Source organism: Mustela nivalis (genome assembly GCF_964662115.1).
Source record: "Mustela nivalis genome assembly, chromosome: 13".
In the NCBI taxonomy this organism is placed as follows: Eukaryota; Metazoa; Chordata; class Mammalia; order Carnivora; family Mustelidae; genus Mustela; species Mustela nivalis.
The window spans coordinates 87,200,936-87,224,746 of record NC_139032.1 but is presented as its reverse complement, the minus strand read 5'-3'; the positions used below and the strand labels follow the sequence as shown (position 1 = coordinate 87,224,746).

The 23,811-nt window shown below is 57.1% G+C and overlaps 2 long non-coding RNA genes across 8 annotated transcripts; both read left to right on the top strand.

Annotated features, from left to right (window-relative positions):
- Positions 1–3,273: 3,273 nt before the first annotated feature.
- LOC309846644 lies at positions 3,274–23,439 on the top strand. Of its 7 annotated transcripts, none has more exons than XR_014302040.1 (5): positions 16,426–16,752; positions 17,433–17,519; positions 18,609–18,802; positions 21,269–21,486; positions 22,891–23,439. It is a non-coding gene; the product is annotated as an uncharacterized lncRNA (long non-coding RNA). The 7 variants fall into 7 exon arrangements; XR_014302041.1 differs by having other exon boundaries at positions 16,914–17,519; XR_014302039.1 differs by lacking the exons at positions 16,426–16,752; positions 17,433–17,519 and adding an exon at positions 3,274–3,712.
- Positions 9,216–12,200, top strand: LOC309846643. Its single transcript, XR_014302038.1, has 2 exons — positions 9,216–9,515; positions 11,375–12,200. It is a non-coding gene; the product is annotated as an uncharacterized lncRNA (long non-coding RNA).
- Positions 23,440–23,811: the final 372 nt, after the last annotated feature.

Here is a 23,811-nt window from a genome sequence, read left to right as displayed (position 1 = left end):
CCCAGCTAAACATCCCATCTCTGGGGCTTAGCACCGAGTGCCATAGGGACCCAGGCTGCAGGAAGGGCATGACCAGGACACTCACCTGAAGAAGGGATTCACCTAGGCCATGAGTCGCACCCACCAAAGCTCAGCCCAGCAGGGACCCGATGGCTGTACTAATGACAGTCACTGTGACATTTCTGAGTTTCTGCAAGGTGCTTTCAGTGTGACTCCATTTTACGGATGGGAAAGTTGAGGCCCCAGACAGAAGTGACTTTTAAAGCTCTGGCCCATTTCAAGTCACCAAATATTCCTGAGGCCCTGGGCTGGGGCTGGTGGGGGTGCAAGTGTGGGGGACAAGGGGCGGCTGGACACAGTCCTTCCTCTCGAATAGCTGTTGCCTGAGTTGGGAGGGGGGCTGACCAAAACCCAGGTGAGTGTGACCTGTGGGTTAGGAGGGCCTGGGGCCTCGAGCAGCTCTCCAAGGAGTAAGGAGAGCCCCCCACCGCCGGCAGACACAGGATGCATACCTATTTGAGGGGGCCTCCATGGAGGCGGGACTGTGACCATGCGAGGGGATCAGAGGTCCAGCCACTGATGGCAGGAGACTTGATGAAGGCTCTGTGTGGAAGGGAAGAGAAGAAAAGGGTGGGTCCTAGCCCTCACTGGGGGCATAAATACCATGATGGGACTCGGGGGTCAAAACTAGAGGCTAAAGGAGTCTGGGGGGGCGGGCAGATACAGCCTTGATGCGTGTCATACAGTCTGCATGTGAATGAGTGTGCGTGCTGTGTGGTCACAGGGTGTAAGGTGTGTGTACACGAGCCGTCTGTGTGGCGTGCATGGGGGATGTGTGTCTGCAGTCCATGGCATCTGGAGTGTGTGTGAGAGCACGTGTGTGTGTGTGTGTGTGTGTGTGTGTGTGTGTGTGCGCGCCTGCGCACGCGCCTTTGGGTCTGTGCCTGTGTGTGGTGTGGCCTGCGGCGGGGCACTGGGAGAGTGCTGGTGTGCGTGTGTTGTGGGGGGGTGGTAACTGGGCCACCCCCCAGGAGGCGGGTGGAGGAAAGCTGGAGGACACACTCCCCCAGGAAAATGGAACTGCGCCACCTCTGGTCGGTTGGGGGGCGGTTCTTTGCACCTGCCCTAAGCCTTAACTTGCACGTGGTAACAGCATGTGGCAAAGCAGAAAAAAACTTGGAACTTGGGGCCCAGGAACCCAGCCCTGCAGCCTGCCTGCTGTGTGACCTTGGCCAAGTCCCTTTCCAGCTCTGAGTGTGGGTTCATCCAGTTGCACAGTTCATTCTCCCAGGCGGTGAAGACTTGGCGTCTGCAAATTAGCAGATAAGGAGACCGAAGTTCCCAGAGCTCGAAGAATCTGCCTAAAATGGAATAATCTGCATAAGGTGACCCGGGGTGCGGGGTTCAGACTCCACCAGCCCAGGCCGTGCCCTTCATACAGGCCTACTTCCCCGCCCTAGGACTGCCGTCCACGGCCCCAGCGGCCCGCAGCTCCGGGCTGACTGGCCCCACGCGGTCCCAGGCCCCGCCAGTCTGACGTCAGGCCGGGGCCAGCGGGGCCCAGCTCTGCTCAAGCAGACGGCGCGGCCCGGGCTGGGGGTGGCTATGACTCAGGGCCCCGAGATCGGCCGGGAAGCGGAAAGTTTTGTGCGGATGACATCACCGGGCCGCGAGGGCGGGAGGGGGCCGGCTCCGGGAAAGGGAGGCCTGGCGGGCGGCCCGGCCTGGGGCAGAGCGCGGAGGGGTGCCGCTGGTGGCAGTAGGGGGAGCGGGGGTGGGGGGGCGCCGCCAACCACCTCCCCCAGCCCCGAACCCCGAACCCCGGCCCCCGATCCCGCGTTTGCCAGCGAGAAGCGGGCTCCACCCGCTTGCGAAGACGCGGCGCTCCCCAGCGCTCCGGAGGCAGCCGCATCCATCCTGCTGCGTCCCTGCATTTTAATTACCGTGGCATTAATATTCATGAGCCGGGACTCGAGGGGGACCGCGGGCTGTCATTTCCCTCGCCCGCGCACCACCCCCCCACCCCGCACCCCTCTTCCCCGGCTGAGTCGTGGGTTTTGTTCCTTCCCACTCCCAGCCCCTCCCTTACCAACAGTTGGTGCACAGCAGATTTGGGGGGAAAGGGGGGCCAGTGAGGGTGAGCATGAGGGTGAGCCGCTATGGCTGCCTGGGCAAGGGCAAGGGCATGGGGGGGTGCTGAGTGTGGGATGTGCCTGTGAGGTATGTGTGTAAATGTGCGTGCGTGTTTGCCTGTGTGTCTGCTTGTGTGAGCGTGAATGTGCCTGCATGAGTGCGTGCTTATGCGTGTGTCTGTGTGCACACTTACGGGCCTGTACGTGGGCATATGTGCACTCTGGGCGCCTGTGTGTATATATGTGCCTGCGTGTCTCTGGGCAACCCCCCAGGGCTGTGTGCAGGTCTGGGGGAAGGACACTGTGTGTGCGGGTCTGGCCTGGGCTTGGGGAAAGGCCAAGGCTACCAGGATCAGAAGGGCCTGACTGTACCAATGGGGAAACTGAGGCCTGGTGAGAGGCTGGGCCTTGTCCAGAATCAACCTATAAGTCGGTGGCACCTTGGGACCAGAGCCCAGGGCCTGGCTGTCCATGCGCAGTCTCACCCAGCCTGGCTCTCCTGTGCTGTTGCTGATAACGTTGGCAGACAGAGCGTGCTGAACAGACATCTCGCATGTGACCTTCTCAGCAAACATGGGCAGGAGGTGGTGCTATCAGTCCCATGTACTGATGGGGAAACTGAGGCAAGTGGTCCCACTAGTAGGCGGCGGAGCTGGCGCACAGAAATGTCTGAGTCCAGAGCCTGCCCCCCGCTTTAAGGACCTCACCATGCTGCCTCCTGGGGAACTGCGTGGAGAGGTCCCCACAAGGGTGATGTGGGGGTACCTGAGAGTTCTTCAGGGCCCCAGGCACTGCCCATGTCCAGGCATCAGAAGGGATGCTCCATCAGAGCCAGGGCTCACTGTTTGCATCCCTCCCCAGTGGGGCCACTTTCCTATGGCTCTCCTGGCCCTCCTCCCTGGGCTGGGGTCTGACAGTCGCTCATTCATTCACGCTTTCATTTATTTTTCAACATATGCTTAAGTGCCTACTACATGCCTGAACTTGGCACTAGGGATTCTCTGAGTTCAAGAGCAGCTCACACTGCTCTGTTCCCAATTCTGGTCATTTCTACCTGCGATGGAGACTCTGGGATCTAGAAGGGGGCTTTGCATGGCTGCGCATGCTCACTAGGTGTGTCAGGGGGGCTAGGCACAAAAGACAGTTTCCCATCCCAGTGTTGCCGCAGAGTCCCAGTGTGTGTGCGTGCACGCGCGTGCACACGCACACACACACACACACACACACACACACACACGCAGGCTGGGAGAGCCGGGCAGGAAAGAGCTGTGTCGTCTTTGGGCTGGTCTAGAGCCGGTGCAGCCATGCTAGGCAGCCTGGATCTTTGCTTCTCTCTCCATCTGAACTTGCCCTTCTCCGGTCTCTAAGCCAAATAATCCCAGGGGCTGCTTGATTTGTCTTTCCCTGGGTTGAGCCACGGCCATCTTCCCTCTCATGTCCATCCTGCTCCAGTCCTGCCCTTTTGAACATCTAGAATACGCTGATTGTTCCCTCCCACTCTGTCAAGCAGGGCTGGGCTGGAACTCTCATCCCAAGCCTTTTCTCCTCTCCCAGGGGAGCTCCATAGGAGCAGAACACAGGTAAGCAGACTATAGGGGTAGTCTGGGGTTCTCTGGGGAGAAAGTAATGATTTCACAGGTCGAGTAGGAATTTGCCCTGTGGATGGTGCTGAGAGGGGGGAAGAGGCATCCCGGGCGGAAGGAAGGCTCAGGGGGTGACTATAGCTCCAAGTCCAGGAACCACAACACCCCACCCCGTTCCCCATCTGTTAAATGGGAAGAGCAACATTTTTTTTTTTTTTTTTTTGCTGGATTATATTCAGATTTAGAGACACTACCCATAAGACACCGAGCACGGTGCCTGGTGCCGCTATAGGGGACAGTCTGTCCTCAAGGACAGGGAGGCCCCTGGAATAACTGTCCCATTTAGCTCAGAGTAGGACTGAAGTACCAGCCTGCGCCCCACAGCCCAGCCATTGGGCAGGAGATTGATGAGGACAGACTTCTGGGAGGGGTAGGGACAGGCTGAAGCCACCATCAGTGAGATAAGAAGGCTCTAGGTTAAGAGGAGGGTCCCAAGCACCCCCCCCACCATGGCCCCACCTACCAGATTGGCCTGCACTCAAACAGCCTGGAGCCAGCCGTCAGAGAGGCGGCCTGCCCACTGATCCTGGCTCACTCTGGCTCCAGCCTCCCACATCTCTCTGCCTCCCAGCTCCCCTCTTCCTTTTGAAAATGTCCTATTTTTGGTGGTGGGGGGGATAGTTATACCTGCACAAGGCAAAAAAGAAAAAAACAATTGTTTTTAACGAAAGCACTGTACAGGTGTGTGCAATGCATGCTGACCCTGTGCTTCTAGTCTTTCTGTGTATGTTTCCAGGACATTTCACCACCCATAAAATTCTCTTCCTAAGACTCCTGGAGAAGAATGTCCACCTCTGCTCATGGCCTTCCATGGCTCCCCAGTTTTACACAGCAAAGGTCTAAGGCCTTTGCAGGGCAGTCCCAGCCTCAGCAACACCCCTCCTGCTTCTCTCCCCCACTGGCCTCCTGCCCCCGACGGGGTTCCATCTTCTCATGCAGCCATGCCTTTGCCCTTGCCACACCGGCCTCCTGGAATGGCCCTGTGCCCTCCACTAAAATCCCTCGTCATTGCTCAAGACCAGCTTTCCCTGCTCCCTGGCCTCTGTGCCCCCACAACCCAGCTCCCTCCCTAGCTACTCCCCCCCCATACCAACCCTCTGGATTGTCCTGGTGCCCCCCCCCCCAACACTGGTAGCACCTTTAAGCTGCTTTTCATACTTAACTTCCAGGAGGCTGTCACTGGAGTCTTGCATCTCTACTCAATAATGAGCTTCTCGAAGTCCAGACCAGGCCTTCTTTATTTTATTGCCGCATACCTTGATGTCTTACACGCACGTAGTAGGCGCTTGAAATGTTTTTAAAAAACACTGAGCTTGCTTTTTCTTTAGGGATTCAGCCAGCAGATTAGGGTGAATCCTGACTTTCTCATTTCCTAGCTGTGTGTCCTTGAGAAAGTGGATCAACCTCTCTGAGCCTCCCTTCCTTTTTCCTCTGGAAAAGAAAGTAAATAATAAAAGCGCCCTCCAAGAGTAACTGTGAGATAACAGTACTAGCCTGAAGCAGAGAGCAGTGGACACGGTCTACTCCTAAGTACTACCCACACCACTCATTCATACTCATTAGTGTTACTTGACCTTGTGTTAGTCTCCTCAGACTTGCCTCAAGTCACCTGCCTGGTCTGGGGCTGTGTTGGGACTTGACCCCATTTCCTCCCCCTCCAATGCTCCTTATTTCCCTCTGCTCAGTGAGGGTCACAGGCCCTGTTTCCTGATAGGAAGCACAAGAAAGATGGGATCACACAGCCCTGTGAGCAAAGCAAGGGTCAGGCTGTTTGTCAGGTCCCCCGTGAGCTCTCCAGGCCACTTGGAACAGTGATCCCACAGCCCCCAGAAGCCCAGTGGGACCCACCATCCTGGCTGAGGGCCTCTGCTCCTCCTGGTACCCAAAGAATCAGCCAAGTGGGCCCCCAGAGGACTGGTGGCTTCCACCATTGGGACAGTCACTAAAGCAAACAGCCCCCACGTATGGGGTTGCAAGAGCTACGCTAAGGGCTCACAGGTACCATCTCCTTCCATCCCCACAGTGACCCTCTTATCCCTTTTTCCAGGGGAGCTCCTTCAGACTTCCAGGGTTTGTGGGCTTGCTAAAGGGGGGATAAAGCCCTGAGCCCCACACTGACCACAGGGGACAATGGGATTTTGCTGGGGCTGGAGCTGGGGTCCAGGTGCCTCCCAGGGTTGGGGTGCTTCCTGGGTCTCACAGAACATCTAGGGGTCCCCCCCACCAGCCCTGGCCCTGCAGAGCCTGCCCAGCTGCATCTGGGAGCCGCACCCAAAACTCTCCCAGGCTCTGCCAGGGAGACTGGAAATTTCTGCTCAGCAGCTTCTCCAGGATGATTTCGACACTCGGCTCAGTGGGGGGTGGGGAAGGAGCCAGGCTGCAGAACAGGCTCCAGGCTGCAGAACAGGCTCCGCTTTCTCAAGCTCGGCTTAGTGGTGGTGGTGGTGGGGTAGACAGGAAGGGGGGCCCTACTGGGCCTCCAGCAAGTCCAACAACCAGCTCCAACAGCAGAGACCGTGTATTGAGAGCCGACTGTGTGCCAGACCCTGTGTGCTAAGTGGAGACTTTCATGGCCTCATGGAATCTTCCAGTGGCCTGGCCAGGCGGTCACAATTACTAACCCATCTCACAGATGAGCAAGAAAGGCTCGGAGTGGTGAAAGTGGCAGCCCCAGGCCACAGAGCTGGGAGCGGAGGCCCAGCGGGTGACATTCCAGAGCCCAGGACCAGATCTAGGTCACTAACCGAGGCTGGGGGCTGGAAAAGCCCAAAGGGGCCAGGTGGTGACTGAGGTGGGGGAAATGCTGAGGGTCCCTAAGGGAAACTGAGGCACACACCAGAAGTCCAAGACTTGACCAGAAATTCTAGTCTAGGGGAAGGCTTGGAACTGGGGGGGTCTCTGTCCTCCTGGGACACACTGGGTCCTCCTGGAGATCTCAAGGGCCCTGGAAACTTCTCTACCACTGGTCCTGGGAAACTAATAACTCCAGGTACATACCTCTCATCCCCCAACACTCTTCAACTTTCCCCTCCTCTCCGCACCCCTAGCCGGGTGGCTGTCTGGCTCTACACGGTCAGACAGACAGGCACACCCAGTACCCCCGTGGGGCTCCCAGCAAAGCATCCAGCTCAAATTCAGCCCCATGGCTAGCGTGCCTCTACTGCGGGCCTGGCCCTCAGCCCCCCAGGCCAAAGTCAAACCGGGGGAGTGTGTCTGGGGGTGACTCTCAGGCATCAGGCAAAAGAGAGGAGGAGTAACCAGACACCCCGAGAGGGGGGCGGTTAGCTGAGCGACCCGCAGCAGTGATCCAGGGCTCAAGTCCCCCACCCGTTCAATGGGCACACCGATCCCTTCCCACCGGGGCAGGTGACGGCTCAGGGAGCTCCAGGGGAACAACGCTGGGGGCCTCGCTCCCCGCCCCCCGTCGCCGCTCCTTCCCAGCCCCGGCCCGGCCGCCGAGGCCAAAGCGTGCAGGGCGCGGCGGCGGCGCGGGCCCAGGCGCCCAGTTCAGCGGAAAGGAATGTCTTGCTCGGCGGGGGAGGCCGCGGCCCCCGAGGCCGTGTAAACCCCGCCGCCCTCCCCGGGCCTCATTTATTGCGGCCCTAAAGCCTGGCTCGTTCCGCCAGCCGGGCCGCTCGCCGCTTCCCCGGGATGACTCACCCCCGCCCCCTCGCCGCCCACTCCCCGCGCCCCGCCCGGCCGCCGCAGCCACCAGACCCTCGCCCCGCGCTCGCCCGAAAGCCGGGGAGGGTCCCCGGGTGGGGGTGGCCGCCCCGCCCCCACGCCGCGGCGGCTCGCCCTCCCCCGCCCGCCCCTCTCCTCCCCTCCCCGCGCCGCCCGCCCGCTCCCTCCCCTCCCCCCTCCATAACTCAAAAGCTTGTCAAGCTGGTTCCAGACTCCTGGCGCCGGGCTCCGCTCCAGGAAAGAAAAAAAGGAAAAAGGAAAAGGGAAAAAGCCGGCGCGAGGGAGCGAGAGGGAGAAAGGCCCGCGGAGCGAAGCTGGGCGCCACTTGCGCACACGGCCCGGTGGGCCCCGTCCACCCCCCTCGCCGCCCCCCACCCCGCCCCTAACCCTAACGGGGAACCCCGCACCCCGGGGCAGAGGGCGCGCGCGCGGCGCAGATCCCTTATTTATGGCGGAATCAATGATTTAGCTGTCCCGGGCAAGGGGCGCGGCTGCGGAGACCACCCCGCCTGAGGTCGCGGCTCTCCCGCCTGGCCTCGGGGGTCGGGAGGCGTCCCCACGCCGGGGGTCCTGTTGCAGGAGGCTGCCTCGGGGTGGGCTGCGGGAGGAGCGAGGGGAACCAGCAGAAGCAGGACCGGCGGCTCAGAAACCTCCCAGTTAGGCCGCGGAGGGGATGTCGGGTCGGCGGGGTGAGAAGGAGCGGGTTGGCTGAGGGGGCCCATGGCGTGGGAAGAGCCTGGCCTGTGAATTAATTTTTTCCTTCCTTCCTTCCTTCCTTCCCATCTTTATTGCGAGGCCTCTGGGCCACCGAGTCCACGGAGAGGACTGTGGTAAGAGAGGGGTAAGAACTGGAATTTGGAGTTAGAGCTGGGTCCAAATCCTCCTGTGTGCCGAATTCACCCCTGCTGTGTTCCCTTAAGCTAAGGACTTGCCCTCTCTGAGCCTCTGCTTCCTCTTGGGCGGGATGGAGAGAAGCAGCAGGAGGACTTGAAGGTGGTGGTGTGAGGGTTCAGGGAGATGGGGTACCTGGGCAGTGCCTGGCACAGGGGGCGGGTCCTCTTCTCACACGGAAGGGAAGATCTCCAGGCCCCAGTATCCCTTCCTCTCCCTTACCCCTGCTGTTTCTGGATAACCTGCATCCTTTCCTGGTTTGAGACATTTGAAGGTCATTATCAAAGCCACTTCAACCCCAAGGCCTCTGCCCCAGGGCCCTCACCTCTGGCTCGCTTCTCACCAGCCTAGTGCTTCAAAGGCTTGGGCATCTGGCAGCCAGAGGGGTCTGCTATTCCTCCTGCCTTCCCTCCCCTGCCACCTCTTCCCTACCGCCCCCCCCCCGCCCCCCACCATGTCCACCATTCTGCTTCCAACCTGCCCCTTTCTGCTTCCAGTCTGGGCTGGAGTCCTGAGTTCATAGGGGCAAGGGACTGTCAGGAAAGTCCAGGCTCTCCAGGGGACAAACTTTGCCCCTGTCCAGCATGCTAGTATGTTCTTTTAAGGCTCGTGAGCTTCCCGAGGGGCTCACTGTCTTGTCACCAAATCTTCCGACAACTGAAGTGGGCCTCAGTGGATCCTGGTTTGCAGGGCCCAAAGCTTTTACAATCTTGGGGACCCTCTTTAAGAAAAGTAATGTGAAGTTATGAATACACATTTAAGCCCAGGGGCCTTGGCAGGGCCCGTGCAAACTGAGAGTCCTTGGAGCTGACGTGTCCTTACCTTCTTGGTAAATTGCCACGCAGGTGGCTGGCCCCATCCCTTTGGAGAGGCAGAAATAAAGCTTAGGAAGGGGGAAGTTGCTGGCCCAAGGGCACACAGCTTGGAAGGATGAAGCTGTCCCAGTCCACAGGCAACACCCGACTGCCTCATAGACCACCTTCCTGCCTAATCTACAATGTATCTCCCCGCCCCCCCACAGCCCCCGCACAGGCAAGGTCAGGCACTGCAGCCTTTGCTTCCAGGCCAGCCTGGGCACCCCAGCCCCCTTCCCCAGGCCTTCATGCCCCAAGGCTCCAGTCTGGGAATCTTTCTGTCTTGGGACAACAACCACACAGTCCAAGAGGTAGGTCTCTTCTGACCTTTTAAATTCCCACAGCTCTTCCTGCTCATTCCAGAACTCAGTCTCCTCTGGGAACCTGGAGGGAACATCCCCTATCAGGTGGCGAGCCCCCTGGGGGACAGGGGCCTGTTCTGTCTTGTTTGGCTTCGCATTTCCAGGTTGAAGCTTCTGGTACAGGAACATTTATTCCTAGCTTGGGAGAAGGGGCGGCACAGGCAGAGTGGGGAGGTTGTTAAACTGAGCATTCCAGGAGGCCTCTGCAGACCTCCTGAATCAGGCTGTCTGAGCACAGGGCCTGGGGCTCTTCATTTCCCAGATCTCTCCAGTAAAACTCAGTAAAGTTTGAGACTCATTGACTCAGGGACTAGAATAGGCTAAACGTGGTTTCCAGACCAAGCCCCTCTCACAAAGGGGATTCATCGCCCCTAACTCCAGCTAACTTCAGGGTACCGAGCTCATCTTCCCACTGAGAGCTAAGGGTTTGTAACACAAATTAAAGACCTACTGTATATCTGGGATGAGACCTGAGGCTTCAGAGAGCTGACCTCATGGAACACTCAAAAAACCCCTCAGAAGCCAGGACAGCTATGATGCCCATTTTACAGGTGGAGAAACCGAGGCCCGGGGATGCGAAGTGACTTGAACGGGGACCTAGCCCTAGGGAATGGGGAGGCCAGAATAGAAACATAGCCTCAGGAATATAGTGTGGAAGTGTCTTAGGAGAATATCCACAGATGGGAGTTTATACACCGGCCCAAGAACAGCTTGGAGAAATCAAACATGCCACAGTCAGTATAGGAACCTCAAGCTAAGATACGCAATGAAATTAGGCCACAGACCCCAAAGAAATCTAATCAAGTAGGCCTCTTCTCCCTGGTGTCTCAGAGTCAGCTTTCTGGGGGGGTGTGTATTTGTGAAAGGATTTGCTGTGTTTGCTTCAGGCAAATCTTTGCCTTTCCTCTGCCTGCAGTTTTGGTACCAAAGGGAAGGGTCCAGGCCAGCAAGAAGAGAAAAGCAGGCTGGTGGTGGGCAGGTGGGCAACTGCAAGGCCACGAGCCTCCCTAGGCTTCTCTGTGTGGCTGTTATCACTTCACTTCCCGGGAACCAGGGCTCTGTGCTGATTTTGGCTCTGTGAGGGTCATCAACACCCCAGGGAGGTTTCAGTTTAGGAAGGGCTAGTTAGTAGCTGCACTCCTGTTGCCCCAGGGGCCAGTGGGAGCAGAGGGTGTGGACTTGTTCTGGAAGGACCGGGAAGGCAGAATCAGTGGAGGCCACCCGGGGAGGTTGGTCTGGCCTCACAAGATAAACTAACAGGACAGCCTTGTAGGTAATGAGTGACCCACCTGGGGAGGTATTCAAGGACAGGCAGGGGCGTGTGTGGGGGTGTGTGTGCGCGGGTGTGTGCACAGAGCCATGACTCAGGCAAAGGGTTGGCTGAGGCAACTTTGAGATCTTTTTCAACACTGACGCTGGGAATTTCCATTCCTAACATAACTGACCAACCCAAGTGGGGCTGACTGGAAAAAATTAACAGAGAAGAAAGGTGGCCAGAGTAGGGTCCCACAGACCCTGGAGGGGCACCCAAGAACACTGAATCAAGACCCCGCCCTTGGATTCCACCAGAACCGCCATTTCTTGATACTCAAATGTCCTCTTTTCTCTTGCAATCATCTGTAAACGTCCATGAATTCCACATCATAATGATTAATAATATATTACCGATGACTGACAATCACTAGCCATAACGGAGTGGTTACTGAGACAGGCTCTATTCTAAGTATTTTATAGGTATCAACGCATGTAATTGACATGCCTGTCCTGTGAGCACTGTCTTTACTCTTATTATCATTCCCATTTTACAGATGAGGAAACTGAGGCTCGGAGAGCAACATGTGAAGTCCCAGGACTCAGAGCCAGGCTCAGAAAGGGAGCTGGGAAAAGCTCACAGAGGGCCCAGGAATGGCCCGCTGCCCTCCCCCCCCCATGCGGCTGCTTCTGCCCTCAAAGGCTGGGCACTCTGACCATGGTCAACCACAGTGGTACAGAGCAGCAAAACCCAGAAGGAGAGTTGGGGAAGGGGTCATCTCCTCCAACTTCCTCAGTTTACACCAGGGAAATAGGTATCAGGGAAGGGAAGAAACATGTCAAGGTCATCAGCAAGTCCAGAGGCCACTGGGTCTTCTGGGTTCTCCCATGGGCTTCTCCTACGGCAGTCTCGCTTCCTACTCTTCTTTAAAAATGATGATTAAAAAATCACCAGTAGGGGCACCTGGGTGGCGCAGTCATTTGGGTGCCTGACTCTTGGTTTCAGATCAGGTCATGATCTTGGAGTTCTGGGATTGAGCCCCTTATCGGGCTCCGTGCTCAGTGTGGGGTCTGCTTGAGATTCTCTCTCTCTCTAAAATAAATAAATAAATCTTTAAAAAATAAAAATAGGAAGTAAAAAAATAAATAAGTAAGGGGAACCTGGGTGGCGCAGTGAGCTAAGTGTCTGCCTTTGGCTCAGGTCATGATCCCAGGGTTCTGGGATTGAGCCCCTCCCCTCTGGCCCCCTGCTCAGCATGGAGGCTGCCTTGTCCTCTCCTTCTGCCCCTCCCTCGCACTTGTGCAGTCTCTCTCTCTCTCTTATAAAAAAAAAAAAAAATCTTAAAAAATATAAATAAAATAAAATTTTTAAAAAATAGTCAATAGTAGCATATTACTAAGAAAACACTATTGGGGTTGCTAGGTGACTCAGTGGATTAAGCGACCGCTCTTGGTTTTTTGCGATGGGCCTGGAGCCTGCTTAAGATTTTCTCTTCTGGGGCGCCTGGGTGGCTCAGTGGGTTAAGCCGCTGCCTTCAGCTCAGGTCATGATCTCAGGGTCCTGGGATCGAGTCCCGCATCGGGCTCTCTGCTCAGCAGGGAGCCTGCTTCCTTCTCTCTCTCTGCCTGCCTCTCAGTGTACTTGTGATTTCTCTCTGTCAAATAAACAAATAAAATCTTAAAAAAAATAATAAATTAAAAAAAAAAAAGATTCTCTCTTCTGCGCCCTCTGCCCCTCCCCCACTCCAAGCCCGTGCACTCCTGCCGCATGCTCTCTCTCTCTCCAACCCTCCCCCACCCTCCACGCACACACACACACACTATTAAAGGAAGCAGAAGACCCGCCACATGTGAGGCAGTTACCACGCATCAGGTAATGTGCACAGAGATTGTCTCCCCACCTGCAAAATGGGAATCATAAGGATGGTTCCCTGCTGACCTCATAGGGAGGGGTCAAGGTTAAAGGTGACAGTGGCTGTGAAGTCACTTCCAAACTGGAAGACACTGTCAATGCGATCACCTCTGAATGTTGGTCATAAGAATTAGAAGTCCGTGCTGCGGCTCCTACTAACTGAAATCCGATATAGGGCTCAGAAACAATCAGTTCTTGCAGGGTTAGATCCTCCCTAGAAAGCACCCCAGGCCATCCCCCTGGAAGTCATGGACGGAACATCACTTGGGTGCAGCCTAGTGGTCTGCCCAGGGCCCTTGAGCACACTAAGGCTCTGGGTCCCTCTTCCTTGGCCCCACATCAAGTGTTGCTTTGCCATTTCCCAGCCAATGCGGACTTCCCTCTCGGAGCCTCGGGGTCTCTGTCAGGGCAGCCCAGCAGGTCTAGCAGAACCCAAGGAACCGGAGCTAGAGAGGAACCGATTTCCTTCATGTGTCAGTCTAAGGGGCTCCGCTCTGGGAGCTGGTCCAGGGCCCACGCTCCTTCTGTCTTTCCCTCCTTCCGCAGGGTGGAAGATGGCCACCGCCTCCCCCTCCCCATTCTTTCCTGGGAGTGTTGGGAAGACCCAGGAGGTGGAGACCACCCCTTCCTTTTAAGGGCAAGCTGGACTTGCTGATGACCATGACACCTCTCTTGGCTGCCACTGGCCAGAGCTGATCACATGACCACACTTGGTTGCAAGAGAGACTGGGAAGTGTAGTATTTAGCCTGGCAGCTGTGGGCTTCTTTAAAATCCCAGAAGGGGGGTGCTCTATTACTAAAGGGAAGATGCAGACTGGATACTGGGCCACAGCCAGCAGTCTCTGCCATGTAGGGTTCAAGGAGACACTCTGCAGAGACACTCAGCACTGGGCCAGATAGGTGACCGGTGCTCAGGAATTGTGTGCCATTATTGGTATTCTAAATGAGTCCTTTTCACTTTCCCAAGGGATACATACGGGGACCCTGGGACAGCTTGTGAGGCTTTGTGGCGGCCTCTATCCCACGCTCACCACCTTCCAGGTGATGAGGAGAAGCGCAGAGAGACAGCAAACCCCAGCCCACTCCCTGGGCCCCACACCCCAGGCTTGGGAGGATCTCAGGCCTCCTCTGTCCCTTCGAGGAAGAAACAGGAAAGCAGCCTTTACTTCGGGGCTTGGAGACCAGGGGAAATGACTGATTCTGCCTCTTAGCAGCTGTGGTGGCCGACCTCTCCAATTATAATGGGGATAATCAGGGCATCTCCATCTTCCTGTAAAGATTTATAGAATAATCCGCCCAAGGTGTCTACGGAGGGAAGGGGCTCACTGAATGATGCCTGCTCAGATCAGGATTATGCCTCTTATTTTCTTCCATGCCTTCCACGGTCCTGGACTGCCCGCCACCTGTCCCTGCCTCCTGTCGCCTGCATCCTAAGCCTTTTCAGAGGCCCCCGGACACGCCCCCTGCGTATGCCGGCTTTGCACCCCAGCATTTGCCTTCCCAGCACTTTCCACAATCACGATGAATTAATTCTGTGGGTGGAGCGCTGCCCTCCAGACGAGGAGTCTGAGCCCGCAGGGACTGTGACTGTTTCATTCACTGCAGGAGCCCTGGTGCCCGGCACAGGGCTGGGCTCGAGGAGGATTCTGGGAAACGCTTGCGGAATGAATGAGAGGGTAAGCGAAGGCACGGCTGGGTGAGCGAGACGGTGTTTTGCCGACAGCCTGAGAATGGGTATTTAAGAGCAGACTTTAGAGACTTGGAAAGACTCCGATTTGAATAACAACTCTGTCGTGGCCCGGGCACCAGGAGCAAGACCCTGCTTCTTCACTTGATCTCAGAATCCCCTGGACTGACCCTCTCTCCTCAACTACCGGAGAAAGCAGGAATGGCTGATAAAAACTTCCCTTCATTCACGAATACTGTGAATCCACAAACATTTTCCGAGTGCCCTCTGGGTGCTGGGGCCCAGGGCTGGATGCTGGTGGCCGGGGGCAGAAAGGAGGGCCCTGCGTTGGAGGGGGAGCTGGGGGAAGGGACAGACCCTCGGGTCCATCCTCTGCACAAAGGAAGTGGCTGAGGCCCTCTGCCCGCATCCTGTCTTCCCCAACCCCCCATGGCCTGTCCATCTGTGTCCTTTTCCTGTGGATCTTCCATCCCAGCCTGGGCAGGGGGCTGTGTGCCCCCCCCCCCACCTGCAGCCATTTCCTGCCCTCCTGTCATCTGCTTCCTTTGATCCTTTTGTAGAGAGCCTTCTGGAAGCCTCTAGACCATTGGCAAACTTGGCAGCCTCCTCCCCTGGGCTAGGCCTGGCCTGCTGACCCCACCGGGCCGGGGTCAAAGTGGGCTTCTCTTGGGATGCTGCCCTGGGAGGCAGATGGGTCCTGGTGTCATTCATTGATTCATTCATTCACTCACCGGAATGACATGCTCTGCAAGCTGCTTCAAGCTTGAAGACCATGAGTGGTCACGGGAGGGCCAGGGCCTCACCAGAATGGACTTCTGGGACACAGGAAGGGGTCCCCCGGACCCAGCAGAGAGGTGGGGAGAGGCTAAAGAAGAGGGAGCTCGGGTACGAAGAGATGGATGTGCCTCGTTGGTCAGAAAGTGACCAACTTTCTGGGCTGGCCCTTCCCCTGGCATGGTCCCCCATGCCTGGCTCAGGGCAGAAGCCCGACGGATGCCGTCGAGGGGCTGCCATTCACTGAATGCTTACCAGGGGCTGGGCGCGCTGGGCTGGGCTGTTCACAGCAGGTGCAAGTCTGTCCCCTCCTCACTGCAGTCCTATGAGACAGGTGCCATCATCCTCCCCCATTGCGCAGATGAGACAACTGAGGCACAGAGAGATGAAGTTTGCCCAGGGCCCTGTGGGTTGTGGGTGGCAGAGCTGGCTTCTGAACCCTACATCTGTGACTTCAGCCCCCAGGCTCTTCCGTCCCTTGGTGAATGACCAGGGAGCCGGACTTCGGGCATTGGGACCCTGGGCTCATCTCTGTTGCATGAGGTGGGGAACCGGCAGGGTGGCTGGAAAGTTCTCACCCCAGGGGTAGGAACCAGTTGGGAAAGAGGGTAGAGCCCCCCTCCTCCAGAGGAGGTCCGTCAGAGGACAGCAGTTTGCACTGAGGGTAGCCCCCTTTCCATAGTCCCCCCACAACACACACACTGGGTTGGGGGGACAATGAGAAGAGGGGGCGCCTTTAGGAGGCGACATCTGAGCTGGGACCTGAGTCAGGAAGAAGCCTGGAGGCATCCGGGTGTCTGGAACAGCGAAGACAAAGGGCAAACCAGCGCTAGAGGCAGAAGCAGGGTATCGGGGGTGACCGGTGCCCTTCTGGGTACAGTGTGGAGCGGTCAGTCGGTAGGAGCCAGTGACAGCCCAATCAGGTCCTTCAAAGTCTCTGTGTGCTTCCCCAGGGCTGCATGGAGGAAGAGGCCGAGGGGGAGGGGACACGAGACAAGGAGCCCAGGTGAGGCTGGCGCGCGGGGAGAGATGGTGAGGCTAGACTTGGGGGTGGTTCTGGAGAGGGAGAGGGCACAGACTTGCCTACGACCCGGTGTGGGGGTCAAAGATGACCCCGAGTTCTGGGACCTGCATTTGTCAGCACGGGGAGCCAGGAGATGGAGGAAGGCCTGACGTGGGGGTGAGTGAGACCAAGCCTGGGCTGCTGCTCTACTCAGAAGCCCCCCCCCCCCCCCCCCCCCCCCCCCCCCCCCGCTTCTCCTACCGCTGCCCACACCCGCCGCCCTCCACCCCTGCATCCTCATTCTCCTGTGATTGATGAAGGCCCCATGCAGTGTTTGCTCAGCTGTCTGGGCCCTCTGGGGCTGGCTGCGAGTCTGTCCTGGTGCATCTGTCTGTCTCAGGGAGGAGGAAGCCTAAGGAGCAGGGCTGGGGGTGGGACGCAGGGCGAGGCAGAGTGGAAATCCGTCAGAGTTTGGAGCCCGGCCCTCCTTGCACTGCTTTTGACTCATCCTGGGAAATGGACAGTCCAGACCAGGGCTTTGATCCTCTGTGGGCTACAGGTGGTGCCCCCAGACCCTGGGACTCAGCCCCCGCCATTGCCAGCTGTTTACCCTCAAGACCTTCTATCTGCTAGAGACCCCTGGTTTCTATCCAGGACAACTCCCCATGGCGCCCGAGGAGGGCCGTTCTGGGCCATTCAGGGCTGACTGTGGGGCACCAGGTGAGCTGTGGGGACTTAGGACTGGGAAGCTATTCTCCACCTTGGCCTGTCTTAGAGACAGGCCCACTACGCACTCACTGCCCCTTCTTTGCTCTCCTCCCTCACCCCTTTTCCCCACAAATCTAGCCTTTAAGGCTTTTTGTTTAGTTCACTCAGCCCCTTCGTCTGCCTCCCTGGAACAGCCCCCATTAGTTCTCACCTGGACATCTGCAGCCGCTGTCTCATGGGTCTTCCTCTCTGCTCCTGCCTCTGCCCCTGCAGGCTCTTCTACTCAAGGCAGCCAGAGTAATCTTCCTGGGAGTGCTTCTGAATGTGTTACTCCTCTGCCTATAGCCTTCCATGGCTCCCCATTACTCTCAGTCTGACACTGAGACTAACACAAAGCCAGAATGGCGTGACCCACACTGACCTCTCTCTCTCCTTTCCTCCCTCAATCAATGCTACTTCTTGTAGCTCTCTGCTTGGGGAATGGAGTATTTTTCAATGGTCTAATTAGCCCTGTTTTTGTCTCACCCTTAGGACCTTTGCACATGCTACTGTGTCCTTCACCAGGGGCATCCCCATAGCTTCCTCCCGGCTGACTCTTTTTCAAGCTTTGGGTCTCAGGTTAGACCTCTCCTCCTTTTTCTGCCCTCTTCCCCAAGCAGCAGGCTGGGTCAGAGACCCCTCCAGGCTCTGACACACCTCGGGCTTCCCTGAACACAGCCCTGACCACCCTGAGGCGATCCCCTTCCGTGCCCAGCATATGGTAGGTGTCCGGGAGAAGGTTCAAGGCTGGGGAGGGAGGACCGGTCACTGGGTAGCCAGGCCTCCTGGATCTGTGTGCAGCAGAGGGAAGGAGGGGGCTCTTGGAATAATGATCACAGCGAATGGGATCCCCCACGTCCGGGCCTCCAGCATAGTCCCACCCCTCACCCCCTGCCACAAACAGAGGCCGCTGAAGGTCACCAACGGGGACTCAGCCCACAGAACAGTAACAGTGGTGATGCCCTGTGCTCTGAGCTGAGGGCCGCACCTGCTTGAGCTCATTCTATACCTTTATCACCCCTGGCCCCGTGGGAAGAGCACTGGACAGGGAGTCCAGGTCAGGCTCTGGCATGACCAAGTGCTCTTGGCCCCGGCGGGGGCCCCCATGTTTTGCTTTGGACAGAGGTGAGTGATTAACATTGTGTTTCTCGGTCCCCAGAATCCTCCCTCAGAGGCCACCCAGAATCCTCCCTCAGAGGCCACCCAGAATCCTCCCTCAGAGGCCACCCCTGTTCTCAGTGAGGCCGGGAGGAGCGAGGGGACCCACCCAAGTTCGCGCAGTCGGTGAGTGGCAGAGCGGGAATTTGGTTTTTCAATTTATGGAGGTTTAATGGACATCAATAGATGCACGATTAAGGAGTTTGGGCGTGGCCATGCACCCACAAAACCACCATTCGCTTCAAGACAGTGAACGTATCCACCATCCTCCAAAAGTTTTCTTGGGCCCCTTTGTGGGACCTCCTGGCCCCCAATGTCCCAAAGCAACCACTGAGCTGCTTTCAGTCAACAGGTTAGTTTTGCATTTTCTAGAATGTTCTATAAAGGGGCTCACACAGTATGCGTCCCTTGTTGCCTGGCTGCTCTCACTCAGCTTCACGACCTTGAGATTACATGGTGTTCCATGTATCGATAATTAATTTCTTCTTATGAATAACCTCTTATCAATAGTTAATAGTGGTCGGGGTGCATTCCACGGTTGGACGTACCGCAAACTGTCGAGGCGGTTACCTGTTGACAGGCTGTTTCCAGTTCTGCCTGTTACACGTAAAGCTTCTATGAAGATTCCTGCATGAGTCTTTGCACCGACCTGAATTTTCACTGCTCTGGGATAAACACCTTTGAGTGGAATGTCCAGTCCTATGGTAAGTGTTTCCTTTTTTAAGCTGCCCAGGGTTTTCCAACCTTGTTGAGCCGCTTCCCATTCCCACCGGCCCTAGAGGAGGGTCCCACAGGGGGATGGGGACTTGAACAGAGGTCTGCCAAGCTCCAGAGGCCCTGCCCCTCACTGCCAGGCCTCAGAGCTCCCTGGCCCTCCCTTGCAGCTATCCCAGCTCTGGGGGGGTTGGCTGGCTGGAGAAGGAGCCAACAGACAGCAGGGACTGAGAGACACTCTCCACCCACAAAGAGCAGGCATCCCCCCTCCTCTGTCCACCGCATCAGTCACCCTCACCCCTGTAGGGCTGGCTTTCTCTGTGAGCTGGGTGATGCCTTCCCGAAGGGCCCAGAAGCTCCTGGAAGGCAGGGCTGGGCACACAGTGGGCGCAGGGGGAACAGGGTTGGACGCTCTGTGGACCCTTGTCTCTGGCTTGCTGAGGAAGTGGTGGTGGTGGTGGGGTGTCTCCCAGGCCAGTGACAAAGGCTTCTGGGGGGAATGGGGGTGCTGATGATTTTAATGGGCTCCTTAGCAAGCCCACTGTGTGTGTGTGTGTGTGTGTGTGTGTGTGTGTGTGTGTGCGCGCGCGCGCGCGGCGCTGGTACAGGGCTGTCCCTTTGAGCTCTGAGCGAGGAGCAAGAAGGAAGCCATCAGAACCTTGGCAGAGGGGGCGACACAGAGACAGAGATCCAGAACCAGAGAGCGCCGGAGGCAGCCAAACCCGGGAGGGGCGCACTCCCCCTCCAGCGCCCCCCCCCCACCCCGGGAGGTGGAAGGAGGCGGGGAGGGGTGCGCGAGGGGAGCAAGCATTCTTCATTAAAAATGAAACCCCGAAGCCGGGCCCGCAGCGGCCGAGGAGCCGGGCTGCCGGCAGCCTCCCTCTCGCAGGAGCTCAGAGGCCCGCGCCGGCTCCAGCCGCCCGCGGCCGACCTCACGCGTCCTCAAAGCCCGCCTGTCCCACTTCCCCCGCCGGTTGCTACAGCAACTGAGCTCTGAGTAATCAGCTGCACGGTGACCTTTCTTCCCCCGGAGAGGGGGAGGGAGGGAGGGAGGGAGCGCTTGGGAGGGAGGGCGAAGGGATGGGGGGGAGGAGGGACAGGGAGGGGGGAGGGAGGAGGGAGAGGAGGAGGGAGGGGAGGGAGAGCGGAGAACAGAGGGAGAAAGATGAAGAGGAGGAGGGGGGGAGGATGGAGAGAGAGAGGAGAGCGAGGGGGGGGAAGATGGAGGAGGGGGGAGGAGGGAGGGGGAGGAGGGAGGCTCAGCGGCTGGTCAAAGCAGTAAAAACACTACAGCTGGGGTCTGGGGGCTTTCGGGATGGAGCTGGCAGGCAGAAGCCTGGAGAGAGGAGGGGCAGCTGGCCTGGCTGCTGCGGTGGGGGAGGGAGGAGCCCCAGCCCCAGGACTGGGTGGGGGGTGGGGAGGAACAGATGCGGTGGAGAGCCCCCAACTGCCCCCCAGCCCTCCGGTGCTGCCTCTCCCAGGCCTTGGGGGGTTGTGAGACAATGACCTGTGTGTTCTCTGGCTCAAAAGATACCCTTGCAGGGGGCAGTCTGAACATCCCCATTCCCCAGATATGAACGCTGAGGCCAGAGAGCTGGTTTACAAGGTCAGGACTGGACACCTGAACCCCGTGGGGCTTCTCTCTTGCTAACTGCTTCCCACTGGGAGGCAAGCTGCAGCCAGGGTGGGGTGGGGGGTGAGTCCTCCACCACTACCTGGTCCCCCACTTCCGAGCCTCAGTTTCCCTGGTTGTAAAGCGGAGATCCTGGGGTGGGGGCATGGTGTTTACTGCCCAGGGAGACAGCACTGGTTAAGGAGGGTCCATGGATTGGACCCAGGCAGTGAAGTGAGATTCTCTAAACACCGTAGAAGCCGGGCAGTTAGGATGTGAGATCCAGGGAGGATGGGAGCTTAAGGAACCAGGGAAGGAGTGGGGGCAGTTGGGAGCCCCCAGGAGTAGGGGTGCCCCCACGGAAGGGCATGGAACTCTCGTGGTCCCTGCAGTCGTACCTGCTCACCCATGGGATCCTCACCCCAGATCCATCGCCTGCCTGGCCCTGGGGACCCGCCAGCAGCCTATTTATGAGGGAAGCTGGTCCTGGAATCATGGTGCCCACGGGGTGGGGGAGGGACGACAGATGGTGGAGGTGCCATTTTAACCAGTCTGCAGCAGGTGGGGAAGGGAAGGAGGGAACCCAGGGCTGGAGGAGGCTGGGACCTTGCACTGTTGCTCCCTCGGGGGCCCCTCTGTTCCTACTTCCCTCAATCCGGGCACCTCTCCCAAGCGCTGCTCACTCACCTGACCAGCGACCTTGTCCCTGGAGCTGTCCAAACTCCCATGGACTCTGTGGGTACCCCTGGGGTCTGCAAAGTGTTGGGGGTCCCCTGGGAGGAAGGGGCAACAGCGACAATCTCTCTCTCTCTCTTTTTTAAGATTTTATTTATTTATTTGACAGACAGAGATCTCGAGTAGGCAGAGAGGCAGACAGAGAGAGGAAGAAGCAGCTCAGCTCTCCCACTGAGCTAGAGCCCCATGCGGGGCTCCATCTCAGGATCCTGGGATCATGACCTGAACCGAAGGCAGAGGCTTTAACCCACTGAGCCACCCAGGCGCCCCAACAGTGACAATCTCTGAAGATTCCACCACCCACAAGGAGAGCCCTATGACCATCCAGTAAGCAGGGGAGACACCACAGCTGACTAGGGACTGCCAGGGGCTGGCTGGGGGTAGTAGCAGGAGCTGTCGCAGAGTCCAACCTTTGGCTCCATGGAACGTCCCCATTCTAGAAACCTGCAGGCACCAGACCTTTGTGGAATAAGGGACACTCATCCTACACCGAGTCTGGTGGGGGCTCTTTGGGCTCCAGAGCTAGAATACCAGCAAGGGTGTCTTTGTCTCCCTGATCCCACCCAGGGGCCCCAGGCATGGCCGTGCATCTGGTCCCAGAGACCATGCTGGGAGATGGGTGCTACTATCATCCCTGTTTTCCATTGGGAAAACTGAGGCTCAGGAGGGCACAACAACATGCCTCAGGCCCCACAGCACTGAATGCCAGAGCTGGGGTCAGAATCCACTTCTGGGACCTCAGAGATGACCTCTTGAGTCCAGCCCATATCATTTGGGCTTGACTAGACTCATGGGACCGTGTTTCTGGTATGGGACTTTGCTGCGAACAGAGTTCTCCAAGCCTCATCAGAAGACATTGATGGGAGCTGCACTGAAGGTCCCTGTGGGCGTGGGAAACAGAGATACGTGGGCACGACGAGACTGGTCACTAGGTTTGGAGAGGGTATGGTGCTGGAGTACTCACAGCCTAGGAATCTTTTCTGATCTTTGGGTGTTGGGGGCAAGAGGAGCATTTCCCTTTTAGAGAAGGAAGGTGAAGTCCAAGAAGGCTGGATGACTTACTAAGAGTTCCATTGGGCATTAGGGGCAGATTCAGGGCCAAGACAAGATTGTCTGATTCCTAGTTGGTGTGCTTTTTGCTGTATGTCAGTGTCACCCACCCACTCACCTTCCATCTGTCCTCCCGTCCATACATCTATCTGCCTATCCACGTCCTCACCTACTGATCCACCTACCCAGTCTCCATCTGCCCATCCATCTGCTCACGCACCTGCCCACTCAAGTTTCCATCTTCTGATCTACCCACCATGCACTCCTCTGTCCATCCACGCACCTACCCACTTACCCACCTACCCATTCATGAACTGTTCACTTATCCATTTCCCCATCTTATATCCATCTACCACCCACCCACCATCCATCTACTTATTCATTCATTCATCCATCCACTTACTCATCCATCCATTCACCCAACCATCCATCCATCCATCCATCCGTCCATCCATCCATCCATCCATCCATCCAACCATCCATCCATCCATCCAACCATCCATCCATCCATCCACTTATCCATCTACTCATTCAGCTCTAGCCATCACCAATCCAACCACCATTCAGCCACCCAGGTGTCCATCCATCCAAACCACCATTTTTCCACCATCCATTTAGCTATTCATTTTATTTTTATTCTATAACCATTCTGAGTCTTGTTTTTCTACATTCTTTCTTTAGGAAACATATGTTCGTGTGAGCTGGGGGCTGATCCTTCCTCTCTGTGGAGGTGAACCAACTCCCCACCCCCACTCCATTCAGCACATCACAGAGGTTGTAAAATGGGCCCACACCCATCAGTCCAGGGGCCAAGGACCAAAAGGATTGTCTGGGCCAGGGACTGGGCAGCTTCTTTCCCACCTCCAACATGCTGTGTGACAACCGAGCAATTGAGAACTCAGAATAATTGTCCCTGTCCTCTGAGGATTAGAGGAAACACATGGAAGCTTTAGAAAGACAACAGCCCTTCACCCATATGATGGACAGTTTTTCTGAAGGTGTCAGCAGGGTTCAGCCTTTGAACTATACAGTCTTTTATTACTAAAACCTGCCAGAAGGGTGTCGACTCTGCGCAGACCAGCTAGCTGGTTGTTCATCCATCCATCCATCCATCCATCCATCCATTCATTCATCCAACCATTCATTCATTCTGCACCACCTGTGTACTAGGGCCACTGTAAGACTCCAGGGATCTAGAAATCAATACAGATAGCTTCTGCCCTCAAGAAATTGGCTGACACTTGGCTTTGAACAGAAATCAGTCACTTCACATGGGTTCTGGTTGAAGCTTGAACTTAGTCCTGGGGGATTTGAGGAAGAACATTGGCTGTGCTTGGGCTGGGAAGGTGAGAAGGGGCTCCTAGAGGGGAGCATACCCATGATCTGGAAGGAAAAGGCAGAGGATGTAGAGAAGGACATGAAGGCAGAAGGGAGAGTACTGGGGCGCCTGGGCTCAGTCCCTTAAGCATCTACCTTCAGCTTAGGTCGCGATTCCAGGGTCTTGGGATGGAGCCCTGAGCCCTGCATCCCTCTCCTTGCTCAGCAGGGAGTCTGCTCATCCCTCCCGCTCTGCCCCTCCACCTTGCTCATGCTCTCTCGCTC